The 17,583-nt window shown below is 44.5% G+C and overlaps 1 long non-coding RNA gene across 2 annotated transcripts in view; it reads right to left on the reverse strand.

Annotated features, from left to right (window-relative positions):
- LOC136792001 (uncharacterized) overlaps window positions 1–17,583 on the reverse strand; it is an 81,843-nt gene that overhangs the window by 30,383 nt on the left and 33,877 nt on the right. The window contains exon 4 of one of the 2 annotated variants that reach the window (XR_010835040.1): window positions 9,396–9,516. The exons of the other annotated variant lie outside the window; for it this stretch is intronic. This is a non-coding gene — a long non-coding RNA (uncharacterized lncRNA). Of the gene's footprint in view, window positions 1–9,395; window positions 9,517–17,583 lie in introns of those variants that run through there. 2 annotated transcript variants of the gene reach the window in all.

Raw genomic sequence — 17,583 nt, forward strand, 5'->3', positions numbered from 1 at the left:
ATTCAAGTGGACACACACGGAATCATGTAAAACTAACAGGTGCAAGAACTCATAGAATCATTAATTGCAGAGGCTCTGAGGATTTGGAACAAGAGGCACAAAATAACTGAGAGGCAGGCATTCCAGGTATCCGTGTGGCTCATGTGGGCGCTTTGAATGATTTGATGTGGGAGATGACAGCTTGTCTAAAGACAGGGCCAAGCAGGACAGCTGGCTTGAGGATTAGCCGCATGTGAGAGGCTGGGGACTGGAGAAGAGCTGACGTAGGATCGGAGCACCGGGTAGGGCCAACTCTGGCACAGCTGGACTCTGGGTTCTGAAACCATGTGTCTGCTCTTGTTTCTCACATGGGTTCCCGCCGCCAGTTGAACTGCAGACTGTCTTCCTGCCCTGGCTCTCCTTGTAACTGATTTCTTCTCATGGTTTAGGGTCAGCTCACTGTTGCTTCTTCATAGAAGCTGATGCCTCCCCAGCTCGCTATCTATTTCTCTGCAGCCTTTAGCACCATCTGCAACTATGTTACTTAATCCCTTGTCTACTGTTCACTGTGTGCTGCTGCCTATCAGAAGATAAGCTTTATAAGAGGAGTAACTGTATCCCCAGCAGTTTCTGGGTCATTTTAGTAAACATGAATCAAATAACTGATGGATGGATGGATGGATGGACAAAGAAAAACATTCATCTCCAAGGTCCCCTTCAGCTGTACGATTTTCCTACTACGTGTGTGCGTGTATACTATACTGAATCACTTTGCTGGACACCTGAAACTAACACAACATTGTAAATCAACTATACTTCCATAAAAAACAGAAATCTTGATCAAGATAAATTAAAGTAAATCATAAACACATTGTAGTGGGCAGCAGAATAGCAAAGACAAAGATCTTACCAGGCAAAAGTCAGAGGGAAAAGTCAGATTATGCAAAATGTACAATGAAAAGATTGATATAAGAATTCTCAACAGCAACACTGTACATCAGAAGACAGTATACTCCTATCTTCAAAGGGTTGAGATAATAGAGTCACCAACCTAAAACTCTGTGCCGGACTGAACTATCATTAAAATAATAATAATAGGGCTTCCCTGGTGGCGCAGTGGTTGAGGGTCCGCCTGCCGATGCAGGGGACACGGGTTCGTGCCCCGGTCCGGGAAGATCCCACATGCCGCGGAGCAGCTGGGCCCGTGAGCCATGGCCGCTGAGCCTGCGCGTCCGGAGCCTGTGCTCCGCAATGGGAGAGGCCATGGCAGTAAGAGGCCCACGTACCGCAAAATAATAATAATAATAATAGTGTGCCCCTAACAGACCTTCTTATTCCAGGAAGAAAAAAATTGAACTCAGAAGGAAGGACTGTGATACAAAAATTTATAGTAAGCAAAGAAATCACTATTTAGATAATTCTTTTAGATAGGCCTTGATGGTATAAAGCAGCATGATAACTATATTGACTCGTGGTTATAAAAAAAAGGATGGAGTTATGACAAGACAGAGGAGACTGTTGGCTGAGAATGTTCTAAAGTCTATTAGGGGCTTCCCTGGTGGCGCAGTGGTTGAGAGTCCGCCTGCCGATGCAGGGGACACGGGTTCGTGCCTCGATCCGGGAAGATCCCACATGCTACCCCGTGAGCCATGGCTGCTGAGCCTGCGCGTCCGGAGCCTGTGCTCCGCAACGGGAGAGGCCACAACAGTGAGAGGCCAGCGTACCGCAAAAAAAAGAAAAACAAAAAAGTCTATTAGGAGGTAGAAGCATTTGTTAACCTCGGACTTTGAAAGTCACATATGTGTGATCAGACTGTAACCATCACCACCAAGAGAAATGAAATATATAGTTGTTAAATCAACAGGTGCTCTCAAAAAGCTTGTGGTTGAGTGCAGATAACAAGGTATTTCACAGCACTAGAGCCGATATTCTACCTTTTTTGTGAAAGGCCCCCCTCCAACAGACCCAGGAGTTCTTACCTCTCTGTTCTTTGGTGTCATGTCCTTTTCCTTTAGGGCAAATTGTCATGGCCTGTGCCATGGGGTCGTGTCCTGTGCCTTCCTCACTATTGCATCCCAGGGCCTGGTACCCACAGGCAGTCACGTTGGTAGAATGAGTGGATGCAACTTGCTCAAGGCCACACAGTGCCAAGTGGCAGACGAAGATGAGGACCCAGATCTTTGCAGGCTCAGGCTTGTTTCGAAAAAATTGTCGCGTCTGAAAAACGCTGTGTCCCATGAAACAGTAGCTGTTGGATTAAAGCAAGAAGAAATCCCTCTGAGATCAAAAATCAACTTTGATCAGAGAAATTCACATGGGTAACTATTGTCAGTCTTCTGTTGGTAACTTTGCAGGTGATGCTGGCAACAGAGCAGAGTCCTAGAATAGGCTGTAAGAGCAACTGAGTCATCCGGGAAGAACTTGACCGTATTCACCCCAGGGAAGCCTCCACAGGGGCACGATCCCAGGGGACGGAGAGGGTCCCTGCCCACCAGCTTGTCACCGCTAGGGATGAAGACCCCCTTGTTAAATGCAGTACGCCTCCCGGCCTGCCAGTAATCCGCTGAAGAGGGGGCAGGCAGGAGTGCTGCAAATTTGCTCCTGGAAGGTTCTGCACTGAAAGAGCCAGGAAGGAAAGGGGAGAAGAGGGGGTGAGAAACTAGAAGGTGATGAAAGACGCCTAGTACTTGTTCTGCAGTTCTGCCTGGGGCCACCTCTGTGCAGATCTTCAGCCTCAACACCCACATTTTAAACTGGGAAACACCACACAACAAGGTTAAAGGCTGGGCAAGAAGTGGAGGATCTTTTGAGATTCTCTGAAGGGCAGCAGACAACTAAGTTAGAAGGAATCACTCAGACTCACGGCTCTGCTGTCCACGTGGTATTTTCTCCTCCCCTTTCCTATCAGTCAAGCACCAAGGGAAGCAGATAGAGAAGGAAACTGACCCCAAAGTCAGCTCCCTTCAAGAGGAGGAGGGCAGTCAGGGGAAGGAAGGAGTGGGGCAGCTCCAGACAGGAGGGGAGGGAGGCGCTGAGGATGAGAGTTTTGTTTGGGATCACGGCTAAACTGAGTTACCATCGAGGTGGGAGTCACGCTACATCCAGGTACCTAGGCCTTGGGTACAAGATTCAAGTTCTTAAATAGAGCCCACACCTCCATTTAAACAAGAGTTTCTCTCCTTAACCTGCCTCCCACATAGAGGACCATCAGCAAGGAAACACACTCTGCAAGAAAGACTAAAGGAGGTTGGGGTGTGTGTGTGTGTGTGTGTGTGTGTGTGTGTTCTCAAGAATGGTCTGGAGACTTGGGACAGCAGGAATATGTAGCATTTCTGTCACACTGGAGTGACTAAAGTTAATGTTCTACTCCATCCTTCAACTCTGAGGTACAAGGTGAAGTCCTCCTTTTGCATTAATTAATCCTTGACATTTTTCACAGGATTGTGGAGCTTTACCAGAAAGGGACTTCATAACTGTCATAACATTTTAATCTCCCTGGGCCTGGGACCCAGTGGAGCCCTACTGGTTCCCAAGGAGACTTTTTTCTACAATTAGCATTTCGGTCAAAGCCTTAATTCTGTTAGCAGACACTTGGCATTAGCGAATCAACCACTGGGTTAATGAGAACTCAGACTCACAGCCTCTCCTCACAGCTCATAGAATAAACACTGTTTTCCTTTGGCCTAATTACTAGATGTTCTTAAACATCATCATTTTGTAAAAGAAACCAGGACTACAAATTACTTCGTGAACCGCACTGTGGGAACTCAAAAATGTGCCTGCAGTTTGGAGAGAGTGTTTGTAACAGTCCGTAGGACACAGCGCTGGTCACGGGCAGCAGGCCCTCTGGGCAGATACCATGTTATTTCCTGCACTGTCCCTTATTGTCCATACAGCCCCTACCTAAAAAAGGTCAGATGGGAATCAGAATGTCTTTTTCCTTTATCAACATATTTTGTGTGGTCAGGTCCATAAAGCTGCTGGCCTCGGGGATAATCTAGATTTCTTCCCCAAAGCCCCACAACGGATTTCAGTTGTCATGATTAAATGAAAAAATTCAACAAACAAAAAATCATCACACCACCACCACCATGAACAACAACAAAACTCAGAGACTTACTTTTGTAACTTTCTTAGATAAACAACAAGGTCCTACTGTATAGCACAGGAAACTATATTCAATATCTTTAATAAACTGTAATGGAAATGGAAAAAAAGAATATAGATATATACATATGTGTATATAACCGAATTGCTTTGCTGTAGCCCTGAAACGAACACAATATTGCAAATGACCTATACTTCAATTTAAAAAAAGAAGAGTAATTTTCTTCAACTCAGTGAAGCCTGATGAAATACCTCAGGGTTCATAGTGGGTCAGTTATGTTGAATTACTATTATAGAATTTTATTTGAATATTTAGCCTAAAGGAGCCTTGCCTAGTCAGATCTGCACAGGTGCCCCTATACCAATGGGAAAATATCTGGAATTGGGAAGAAAGAATCGGCCTATGGGTTGCTGGTGGGACCCTCAACATGTAGAGTGGTGAGGACTGTTCTTAAACACAAAATCTCCTGCTGAGTATGCCTACAGACCCTGACCATAGGATCCCTCACCTCTTCTGGAAAACAGCAAAAGAACGCTAAGAGAACAGCCAAATATGTCATACACAGGTTGTTACACAGGCTGGCATTCCAATACAACAGTGGAGAGCTTATTATTATTATTCTACTATTATTATTATTATCATTATCACTACCACTACAGAGTAATAACTCCTGAAGGTATTCTTTGGAGGGGTCCTGCGGCGCGGCCACCACTAGAGGGCGCCGCAGACCCTTCCGTGTTAAGCGCTGTCCCCGGAGTAGACGTGGGAACCAAGGGCTAAGGGCGGGGCGGACCTTACTTCACTCAGGACTCTCTCCATCCCTTAACTCGCATCCCACTGTGGGAGTCACCTCTAAAGGTGAGGGGCGGCGGGGTGGCCAGGCAAGCACTACTTGAATTGCTTTGAAATTCAATATTTCTTGGGAAGAAAAGATTCTTGCCTTTGATAAATTTTATTCATTAAAATATTTCAGCCCTTTGCATGAGCCGAGGCTGTGCTGGCCTCGGACCCCAGCGCCTCTTGGACACTTCCCGCCGCAGGTGTATTATGGCGAGGCCGACCAGTGAGTTCATCAGGCAACGTGATGGAGTTCAGGGGGCAAGGGGGTGCAAGTCCTAAAGGCAACGTGAGGGAGCTCGGGGGAAGGGGGTGTAAGTCAGGTGGCGGGGTGAGCCAGCAGGCAGTGTGTCCCCAAGGCCTCAGTGTGCTGAGGCTCAGAGACCAGATCAGAAATCACCGGGTGAAGGAGAAAAACCAGGCAGGAACAGAGAAGGCTTTTTGACAAAGTGCTTTCAGTATAACAGAATACAGGACAGAAAACCAAAATCCAAATGCAAAATAAGAGAAAAAGCCAATAGCTAGTAGCCCGCAAAAAACCCACCAAAAAAAAAAAAAAAAAACAACAACAACCCTGTTCTTTTAACCAGAAACTTTTCTAGTTTTCAGGTTTGGGATTAAAAACAATCTAGGAAGAAAACAACAGCATAACCACACTGGCCTGAGATAAGGCATTGGAATATCATCTTTAGAGTGTGCGCCGTCCCCAGGGGGTGACAGGGCTGCTGCCTGGTAGTGGGGACGTTTCCTCAGAGGAGTCATGTGAGAATATGTCCCTACTTCTCCAAAATGTCCACCTAATCCCCCCAAAGTGCAGGAGTGCTAAGTGCTCAGGTTCTCAATCCTGGCCACTGACACCTTCAGATCACTCAGGGAACTTCTGAAAAACACAAAATGTCCTACCTGCTACCCCTCCCCCGATCCAATTTAATTTTTGAAGATTCTCTAGATTATTCTAACGTGAAGTCAGGGTGGAGAACTCTTGAGCTATACGCAGATGACATTTCGTAGGGAAAACACAAAATTCCAATTCAGGATACCCACCACCTCCTTTTCTTCTCTAGAGCACCAGGAATGGATTTAAACCTCTATCTAACTTTTACTTGCACCTTCAACACCTGAAATGGTATGTAGGTAAAATCTGTTTTCACAAAGAAGGTAGTATTAAAATTCAAATGAATACCTAAAGGGTAGGAAGGGTGCCAAAATATTTATTTTTATTGTTCTTATGAGTCACCTTTTAATTTCTAGAGTCCCCCTCCGATGGGCATCTGACAACTACTCCCTTTGGTCCTTCATTTGTGCTTTCTTCAGGATGCTCTGAGGACCTCCGTGCCCTTTCCTGGGGGTCCCAACCTCATCTCTGAACAATAGACTGAGATGCCCCCATCTCTGAAGCTCCGTCTTGGCTGCATCTGGGACTTTGGACGGCAGCCTCTACTGAGCTTGTATGTGTGCTGACCATGAGCAACTTAGAATTTTTCATCTCAGAGCATCTTCAAGACTGACAAGCCTTCCTTTTGCCACCATTCATCTCCTCTCATTATTATGCTAACACATTCCTTAATTTTTTCCTGTTACGTTGTCACTGAAATAATTTTTCCCTGTGATGATTCATTTTACTTAGCAGCTTGACTAGGCTGTGAGATGCCCAGATAATCGTGTTAAATGTTATTTCCAGGTGTCTGTGAGGGTGTTTCGGGGAGAGAGAAGCATTTGTGTTGGTGGGCTGAGTAAAGCAGACCGTCCTCCCCAATGTGGATGGGGCCCACTGGGGCCTGTTGAAAACCTAAACAGAGTAGAAGGCAGAGGAAGGTTGAATTCTACCTCTGTGCCTGACTGCTTGAGCTGAGATCCGGGTCTTCTCCTAACCTTGGATTGGCACTTACACCATCGGCCCTCCTGGTTCTCAGACCTTCAGATGCTGACTGGAATTACGCCACCAGCTTTCCTGGGGTTCCAGAAGGCAGATCTGGGGACTTCTCAGCTTCCATAACTGCATGAGCCAACTCCGTAGAATAAATCTCTCTCTACCTCTAATATATATAGTATAATTAATCTATATTTATACATAAAATCTCTTATTTCTTCTCTGGCTGACTAATGCACTCCCCATCAGGAGAGAGTGTGAGAAAGATACAGGCAGTGGTGAAGAGGGGGCCCTGGCCCTGCCACAGCTCCCTGACAGCTTGCAATCAGCCACCACTGTTCTGAATTGGAGGCTCCATTAAGGGGCTGGATCCCATCGTGGTTACTGCAAAGTGGCATGTTCTTTGCAGCTGGATGCCCTACATTTTCAAAGCACTTTAACTCAAACTAGGGTCCCAGACGGCTGCTGCCCATTAAAGTTCATCTTCTTCTGGCAAGAAACAAGAATTCGAGCAAGAACTCTCAGGACTGGAAGGGAAAGTTTGAGAAACAAAGAAGGCTGAAGGGTTCATCCCTGGCAGCCCGGTGCAGCCAGAAGGCAGAGCAGCCGCTGCGCTTACACCTTTGTGCCACTAGAGGGCGGGGTTATTTCGGCTGCAGCAGCCGTGTTGGCCCAGGGTTTGCACCAACACTTGATAAATGTATAAAATCCTAAAAATAAACGCCTCACATTCTGTGATATATTACATTAAAAACAACATGGCTCATGGAGGGAAAAAGAGAGAGACAGGCAACTCAATGCGACTCTGGGAACAAACAAAATACTGATTCTCATAAAAATATAAACGGTTGGAGCCACATATTACATGACAAACGAATAAGAAATACAATGGTCAATAGAGAGCTTTAGTAGAAAAAGTGAAAGTAGCCTGACTGAGGAGGATGAGGAAGGGGTGTCGAACAAGGACCCTGAATATTCACAGGCTGCTGATGGAGATGCAGCCACTGCCGAGGCTGTGTGTGAAATACGGTGGGGCCGGAAGTGATGCTCTGGTCCTTTGTGCTTTGTTTTGCACGAAGATGGAGGAGACTCGTGCAGTTAGCACTTCTATGACAGACCAAATGACCAAACTGAGTAAGAATTCAGGGTGAATGCATTTCCCCTCATTATGGAATTTCTCCACCACAGTGTCAGGGGAAGCTGACAAAGCATTCACATCCTAGGGGCAGAAATCTTGTCTGAGCCAAAGAGACTTCCACATTTCCAATTCACTGACATTTTTCAATTTACAGCCATGGTCAGCGATGACTCGTGTGTAGGAAGCAGGCACAACAGATCAGCTTTGCCTAGGCTCCCAGGACAGCCCTTTCTTCCCATGCTAGTTTCTGGTTTGTTTTTACTTTTAAGATTTTTGCCTTTAGGGATTGGATTGCCTTAATATTTGGAAGTTCAGCAACACCTGGAAAGGTATGTTTGCTGGAATTTATCCCCCTTGTGAATGGTTTTAGTAGGGTGGCATTTCCAAACGCCTGGCCCTCTCATCCTCTCTCTTCCAGCTTGTCCAGCCCTCTCTTCACCCCCCTGTGCCCTGGGAGATGCTGGGTTAGCTCACTGAGAAGTTCGGTCACAACAGTGGCCTTAAAATAACCACAGAGCCAAAGCCAAGATGATACAGAGTACTGAAAAACAAGGAGATAAAAATGGACAAGAAATCCCTAGCATAAAGGGCCAACGCTCCTTCCCCGAAAAAGGTAAGAATGAAATGACCCTTGAAGGGTTTCAAAGATAATCCCATATATTACACATATATTTTACAGTGTCACATTACCCACAAAATCATGCAGTATCACACTAGACACCTTATCCTGGATTTCTCACTGTATCAAGCAGAAGCTAAGATCAGAATCAACTGAGACATCACTTACATAGATCAGTTGATGTAATAGCAGAAAGTGCTAGAAGGCTTCAGCAGAGCCCCAAAACTCTGACAGCACTGCTGGAATCAAGATGAAGCCCATCCCACGTGTAAACTGGTGCAGCCACTATGGAGATTCCTTAAAAACCTAAAAATAGAGTTACTATATGATCCAGCAATCCCACTCCTGGGCATATATCTGGAGAAAACTCAAATTCGAAAAGATACATGTGAGGCAACCTTCAAGACGGTGGAGGAGTAAGACGTGGAGATCACCTTCCTCCCCACAAATACATCAAAACTACATCTACACGTGGAACAACCCCTATAGAACACCTACCGAACGCTGGCAGAAGACCTCAGACTTCCCCAAAGGCAAAAAAATCCCCACGAACCTGGGTAGGGCAAAAGAAAAAAGGAATAACAGAAACAAAAGAATAGGGATGGGACCTGCACCACTGGGAGGGAGCCGTGAAGGAGGAAAGGTTTCCACACACTAAGAAGCCCCTTCACTGGCAGAGACAGTGATGGGCTGGAAGGGAAGCTTTGGAGGCACGGAGGAGAGCGCAGCAACAGGGCAGAGGGCAAAGCAGAGAGACACCCGCACAGAGGATCGGTGCAGACCGGCACTCACCTGCCTGAGAGGCTTGTCTGCTCACCCGCCGGGACGGGCGGGGGCTGGGAGCTGAGGCTTGGGCTTCGGAGGTCGGATCCCTGGGAGAGGACTGGGGTTGGCGATGTGAACACAGCCTGAAGGGGTTAGTGCGCCACGGCTAGCCGGGAGGGAGTCCGGGAAAAAGTCTGGACCTGCGGAGAGGGAAGAGACCATTGTTTTGGAGTGCGCAAAGAGAGGAAATTCCTGCTCTGTGTGCCACAGATGGCAGAGTGCTGCCTAAAGTGAGCTCCAGAGATGGGTGCAAGCCGTGGCTATCATCTCAGATCCCAGAGGCAGGCATGGACTGCTACCGCTGTCGCGGCTGCCACCAAGGATCCTGTGTGCAAGTGCAGGTCACTACCCATACCCTCCTGGGAGCCTGTGCAGCACACCACTGCCAGGGTCCTGTTATCCAGGGACAACTTCCCCAGGAGAACACACGGCACGCCTCAGGCTGTTGCAACTTCACGCCGGCCTCTGCTGCTGCAGACACTCCCGGCATCCCAATTATGACTACTGTACCTCTCCCTCTCCCCGCCTGAGTGAGCAAGAGGGCCCTAATCAGCCACTGCTTTAACACCCTCCTGTCCGGGTGGGGAAAGATGCCTGAGGGCAGCCTACATGCAGAGGCAGGACCAAAATCAAAGCTGAACCCCAGGAGTTGTGCGAACAAAGAAGAGAAAGGGAAATCTCTCCTAGCAGCCTCAGAAGCAGTGGATTAAATCCCTGCAACCGGCGCAGTAAACCCTGCACCTGTGGAATACCTGAATAGACAACGAGTGTTCCCACAGTTGAGGTGGTGGACTTTGGTGGCAACTGTGGACTTGGGGTTTGCTTTCTGTGTCTGATTTGTTTTTGGTTTTATGTTTATCTTATTTTAGTTTTCAGTGTTTGTTTTCATTTGTGGGTTTGTTTATTGGTTTAGTTGCTCCCCTCCTTTTTTCTTTTGCTCTTTTTGTGAGTGTGTGTGTCTATGTTTCTTTTTGTGTAATTTTGTCTGTTTAGTTTTGCTTTTACTGTTTTTCTTGGGGCTCTGTCGGTTCGTCATTTGTTTGTTTTTCTTTCTTCCTTTTCTTCTGTGCCATGTGGCTGGCAGAGCCTTGGTGCTCCAGCAGGGTATCGGGCCTGAGCCTCCGAGGTGGGAGAGCCAAGTCCAGGACTTTGGACCACCAGAGACTTCCCGGCCCCATGTAATATTAATCAGCAAGAGCTGTCCCAGAGATCTCCATCTCAACACTAATACGCAGCTCCACCCAACGGCCAGCAAGCTCCAGTGCTGGATACCCATGTCAGACAACTAGCAAGACAGGAACACAACCCCACCTGTTAGCAGACAGGCTGCCGAAACTCATACTAAGTTCACAGACACACCAAAACACACCACTGGACATGGCTCTGCCCACCATGAGCCAGATGATAACAATCTATTTTTTTTAAAAAAGAATCTACCTGCCAATGCAGGGAACACCGGTTCGAGCCCTGGTCCAGGAAGATTCCACATGCTGTGGAGCAACTAAGCCTGTGCACCACAACTACTGAAGGCCGCATGCCTAGAGCCCATGGTCCGCAACAAGAGAAGCCACCGCAATGAGTAGCCCACGCACCATAATGAAGAGTAGCCCCCACTCGACGCAACTAGAAAAAGCCTGCATTCAGCAACGAAGACCCAACACAGCCATAAATAAATAAATAAATAAATAATTTATCTATTAAAAAAAAAAGTTAACAAAAGGAAAGGAATCATAAACATCAGTCAGAATTAAATCAAAAAGAAATGAAGGAAACAAGAGCAAAGATCAATAAAGCTAAAAGTTGGTTCTTTGAGAAGATAAACAAAATTGATAAACCACTAGCCAGACTCATCAGGAAAAAAAGAAGACTCAAATCAAGAGAATTATAAATAAAAAAGGAGAAGTAACAACTAACACTGCAGAAATACAAAGGATCATGAGAGATTACTACAAGCAACTATATGCCAATAAAATGGACAACCTGGAAGAAATGGACAAATTCTTAGAAAAGTACAACTTTCCAAGACTGAACCAGGAAAAAATAGAAAATATGAACCGACCAATCACAAGCACTGAAATTGAAACTGTGATTTAAAATCTTCCAACAAACAAAAGTCCATGATCAGATAGCTTCACAGGTGAATTCTATCAAACATTTAGAGAAGAGCTAATACCCATCCTTCTCAAACTCTTCCAAAAAATTGCAGAGGAAGGAACACTCCCAAACTCATTCTACAAGGCCACCATCACCCTGATACCAAAACCAGAAAAAGAGACCACAAAAAAAGAAAATTAGAGACCGATATCACTGATGAATACAGATGCAAAAATCCTCAACAAAATACTAGCAAACAGAATCCAGCAACACATTAAAAGGAACATACAACCATGATCAAGTGCGGTTTATCCCAGGAAGGCAAGGATTCTTCAGTATACACAAAACAATCAATGTAATACACCATATTAACAAATTGCAGGATATAAACAATACGATCATCTCAATAGATGCAGAAAAAGCTTTTGACAAAATTCAACACCCATTTATGATAAAAACTCTCCAGAAAGTGGGCATAGAGGGAATCTACCTCAACATAATAAACACCATATATGACAAAACCACAGTCAACATCATTCTCAGTGGTGAAAAGCTGAAACCATTTCCTCTAAGATCAGGAACAACATAAGGGTGCCCACTCTCACCACTATTATTCAACATAGTTTTGGAAGTTTTAGCCACAGCAATCAGAGAAGAAAAAGAAATGAAAGGAATCCAAATCAGAAAAGAAGAAGTAAAACTGTCACTGTTTGCAGATGACATGATACTATACATAGAGAGTCCTAAAGATGCTACCAGAAAACTACTAAAGCTAATCAATGAATTTGGTAAAGTAGCAGGATACAAAATTAATGCACAGAAATCTCTTGCATTCCTATACACTAACAATGAAAAATCAGAAAGGGAAATTAAGGAAACAATCCCATTTGCCATCTCAACAAAAAGAATAAAATACCTAGGAATAAACCTACCTAAGGATTCAAAAGACCTGTACTCAGAATACTATAAAACTCTGATGAAAGAAATCAAAGATGACACAAACAGTTGGAAAGATATACCATGTTCTTGGATAGGAAGAATCAATATTGTGAAAATGACCATACAACACAAAGCGATCTACAGATTCAATTCAATCCCTATCAAATTACCAATGGCATTTTTCACAGAATTAGAACAAAAGATTTTACAATTTGTAAGGAAACACAAAAGACCCTGAATAGCCAAAGCAATCTGGAGAAAGTAAAATGGAGCTGGAGGAATCAGGCTCCCCAACTTCAAACTATACTGGAAAGCTACCGTAACCAAGACAGCATGGTACTGGCACAAAAACAGAAATATAGATCAATGGAACAGGATAGGAAGCCCAGAGATAAACCCACGCACATATGGTCACTATCTTTGACAAAGGAGGCAAGAATATACGATGGAGCCTCTTCAATCAGTGGTGCTGGGAAAAATAGACAGCTACATGTAAAAGAATGAAATTAGAACACTTCCTAATACCATAACAAAAATAAAATCCAAATGGATTAAAGACCTAAATGTAAGGTCAAACACTATAAAACTCTGAGAGGAAAACATAGGCAGAACACTCTATGACATAAATCGCAGCAAGATCCTTTTGAACCCACCTCCTAGAGTAAGGGAAATAAAAACAAAAATAAACAAATGGGACCTAATGAAACTTAAAAGCTTTTGCACAACAAAGGATATCATAAACAAGACAAAAAGACAACCCTCAGAATGGGAGAAAATATTTGCAAATGTAGCAACTGACAAAAGATTAATCTCCAAAATATACAAGCAGTTCATACAGCTCAATATCAAAAAACAAGCAACCCAATCCAAAAATGGGCAGAAGACCTAAATAGACATTTCTCCAAAGAAAATATACAAACACATGAAAGGATGCTCAACATCACTAATAATTAGAGAAATGCAAATCAAAACCATAATGAGGTATCACCTCACACAGGTCAGAATGGCCATCATCAAAAAATGTAAAAACAATAAATGCTGGAGAGGGTGTGGAGAAAAGGGAACCCTCCTGCACTGTTGGTGGGAATGTACATTTATATAACCCTTATGGAGAACAGTATGGTGGTTTCTTAAAAAACTAAAAGTAGAACTACCATATGACCCAGCAATCCCACTACTGGGCATATACCCTGAGAAAACCATAATTCAAAAAGAGACATGTACCACAATGTTCATTGCAGCACTATTTACAATAGCCAGGACATGGAAGCAACCTAAATGTCCAACGACAGATGAATGGATAAAGAAGACATGGGTCATATATACAATGGAATACTACTCAGCCATAGAATGAAATGAAACTGAGTTATTTATAGTGAGGTGGATGGACCCTTAGCCTATCATACAGAGTGAAGTAAGTCAGAAAGAGAAAAACAAATACCATATGCTAACATATATATATGGAATCTAAAAAAAAATGGTTCTGATGAACCTAGTGGCAGGACAGGAATAAAGATGCAGATGTAGGGGACTTCCCTGGTGGTGCAGTGGTTAAGTATCCACCTGCCAATGCAGGTGACAGGGGCTCGAGCCCTGGTCTGGGAAGATCCCAGGTGCCGCAGAGCAACTAATTCCACGCATCACAACTACTGAGCTTGCACTCTACAGCCCACGAGCCACAACTACTGAAGCCTGCAAGCCTAGAGCCCATGCTCCACAACAAGAGAAGCCACCGCAATGAGAAGCCCACGCACCGCAACGTAGAGTAGCCCCCACTCACCACAACTTGAGAATGCCTGCGTGCAGCAAAAAAGACCAAACGCAGCCAAAAATAAAAATTAATTAATTTTTTTAAAAACCTAAAGAGAATTTTTTTTTTTTTTTTTAAGACACAGACGTAGAGAATGGACTTGAGGACACAGCAGGGGTGGGAAGCGTAAGCTGGGACGAAGTGAGAGAGTGGCACGGACATATATACACTACCAAACGTAAAATAGATAGCTAGTGGGAAGCAACCGCATAGCACAGGGAGATCAGCTCGGTGCTTTGTGACCACCTAGAGGGGTGGGATAGGGAGGGTGGGAGGGAGGGAGACACAAGAGGGAGGAGATGTGGGAACATATGTATATGTATAACTGATTCACTATGTTGTAAAGCAGAAACTAACACACCATTGTAAAGCAATTATACTCCAATAAAGATGTTAAAAAAAAAAATAGGGAGGGGATATGGGGATATATGTATACATATAGCTGCTTCACTTTGTTATACAGCAGAAACTAACACAATATTGTAAAGCAATTATACTCCAATGAAGATGTAAAGAAAAATTATAAAAATAAAAATGAAATTAAATCTCAAAGAAAAAAAGATACGTGCATCCCAGTGTTCATAGCAGCACTGTTTACAATAGCCAAGACATGGAAGCAACCTGAGTGTCCATCAACAGATGAATGCATAAAGAAGGTGAGGTACATATATACAATGGAATACTACTCAGCCACAGAAAAGAATGAAATTTTGTCATTTGCAGCAACATGGATGGACCTAGAGATGATCATGCTAAGTGAAGTAAGCCAGGCAGAGAAAGACAAATATAATATGGTATCACTTATATGGGGAATCTAAAATATTATACAAGTGAACTTATTTACAAAAACAAAAACACTCACAGACATAGAAAACAAACTTATGGTTACCAAGGGGGAAAGGAGATGGGAGGGATAAATTAGGAGTCTGGGATTAGCAGATATACATTGTTGTAAATAAAATAGATAAACAATGACCTACTGTATAGCACAGGGAACTATATTCAATATCTTGTAATAACCTATAATGCAAAAGAAAAAAAAGAGGAAGCCCGCCCCACAAAATCCACATCAACACGTCACCCTCATTTCTCCATTCTCAAGGAGATAATCACCTTCGCTGCCTCCAGTGACTGGCTTGCCAACACATATCTGGCATTTTCTGATAAAATAAGTGCTTGTGGATGAATTGCTGTGGCTTTAACAACAGTTTGCTTCCTGAAAACTGTTAACTCTTTCCCTGTTCCACTTTTCAGGCTTACAGGGTAGAGGGAAAATCACACAATGGCAGTCACATTTTATTGTGATCAGTATAATACTGACCCTATTCCAAGAAGATGCAATTCTGATCTCAAAAGATATTGCAGTTCAAACAATTAGATCTCGTTGGACTCTCAGGATGATAAATGAAAGCCTATGCAGGATAAATTTATTCTGAGATAAAATCCCCCCCAAAAGATCTCTTTATCTTAAGATAAGTAAAATGTAAAAGCAACCACTGTTTCCAATGAAGATTTCACCTAAAATAAGCAAATGAGAATTATGTGTTACTTATGTGGCATGTTAAGACTACAAACAACATTATAAAATTTTTTAAAAACAATGAACCACAAAGTAATGTCCTTCACATGAGCTGGACAGCATCTGGGGAACACAGGGATAGTCTGTGAATCCCTCACCATCAGCACCACCAGCATCTGAGTGGAGGGAGTCCCTCTGACAGTGCCTGGTCCAGAGGTGGTGAGACACCAGACAGGTGAGCCATGCCTGGCCACTGGCCTCTGGAAGCCAGATGGTCCAGGCCAAACCCTGGGTTTGGCATTCTGACTTGGGCAGGACAGGAGGTGTCCTCAGTCACAGAGAGGCCTCGGCTGTACACAGGCTCCTGGGGAGGCCAAGTACATCCCTTCAGAGAACTCATTCTTCCTGGGATATACCTGGCCTTTCAGGGAAATCTAGGAACCTCTGAAACTCAACCTAGACAGAGCCTGTACCCAAACCCAAACCCAAACTACTATCTTTCTACACACACACGTTCATTGTGGAAATATCAGAAGACAAATATGACCCAGGTGCCAGCTGGGGTCCCCCACTTGAGAGGACATGGGGAAATTGTCCAGAACCTCCAATTCCAGAGCCTGTGGAAGTCCTGATTCCAGTGCTAGTTATTTCTGTCTGCTTCCTCCGCTCCATCCATCCCTGCCTGCTCTGTGTCCCAGGGGGCTGAACTTTGTAGGTGGCACCTGCACGGTCCCTGGCCTCCTGGCTTCTCGGTAGGGTTTGGCCAATTGAAACACATACAGGAAATCAGTGAGTGGAAAGAGCAAAACGAAGAGACATGGTTTCCCTCTGCTTCCGTCCTCTGTTGCCTACATTCTGTAGTCTTAGCTCCAGGTGAACAGTCTGTCTTCCAAGGTTCCAAGCTTTCTGTGGACTCGGATAATGCAGTTGCCTCCATCTGCCCCCTAAGGACTGCACGTGTACCAAACCAAACTTGGGTCTGCTCACCCGACGTGCAACAAAGCCCAATCTTTGGGCTAATACAGACACTGGGTTATGGTGAAGGAAAGTACAGAGTTTAATGCAACGTGCCAAGCAAGGAGAAAGGCAGCTGGTGCTCAAAAGAGCCAAATTCCCCAATGGTCTTCAGGGAAAGGTTTTTAAAGACAGTGTGAGGGAGAGGGTCGTGGGGTGTGTGATCAGCTCTTGCAGAATTCTCTGACTGGTTGATGATTAGGTAACAGGTTCTGTTTGGGGAATCCCTGTCATCAACCTACTGGTTCTAACTGGTCTGGGGTCTACATGCTGGTGGCCAGCAGTCAACTTCCTCCACCTGGTGGGGTTTTTAATATCTGCAAAACAAGTTAAAGATATGACTCAGGATATCATTTGTAACCCTTGAGGAGGAACTAAAGGTCCTTGACTTTGTTTTATGGCTAAACTATTATTATGTTGTCTTGCTTGACTCTTTTCCTTTGTTTCCGCATTTTCTCACGTCTCTGATTAAATTTGCTCTTTGGAACTTAGGGAAGGCCTAGGTGGCTAAAGTTTCTTTACAAACAAGGGGTGGGGAGGTGGATGTCTGTCCAGGGAAGGCCCCACAGGGTCCTGCTCAGTTTCAGGAGTGTGAAGGCTCCTTTTGGTTGCTAGTCCCGTGTGTCACCTGTGCTTGCTGGTTCCTCTAACACTGTCCCCCTCTTTTCTTCATTAAACTCTTCTCAGTTAAACCCTCTGAAGATGTGGTCTTTCCCTCTTGGTGTCCTGCCAGATGTACACTCCTTCCCAGTGATTCCTTTGGACTCCAGAAGGTCTTATGATCACATGTGCACTGCTGTCCAGGCATCCCTGTTTCTTCACTTTATGGAT

The sequence above is a fragment of the Kogia breviceps genome, chromosome 10, assembly GCF_026419965.1.
Source record: "Kogia breviceps isolate mKogBre1 chromosome 10, mKogBre1 haplotype 1, whole genome shotgun sequence".
Taxonomy (NCBI): domain Eukaryota; kingdom Metazoa; phylum Chordata; class Mammalia; order Artiodactyla; family Physeteridae; genus Kogia; species Kogia breviceps.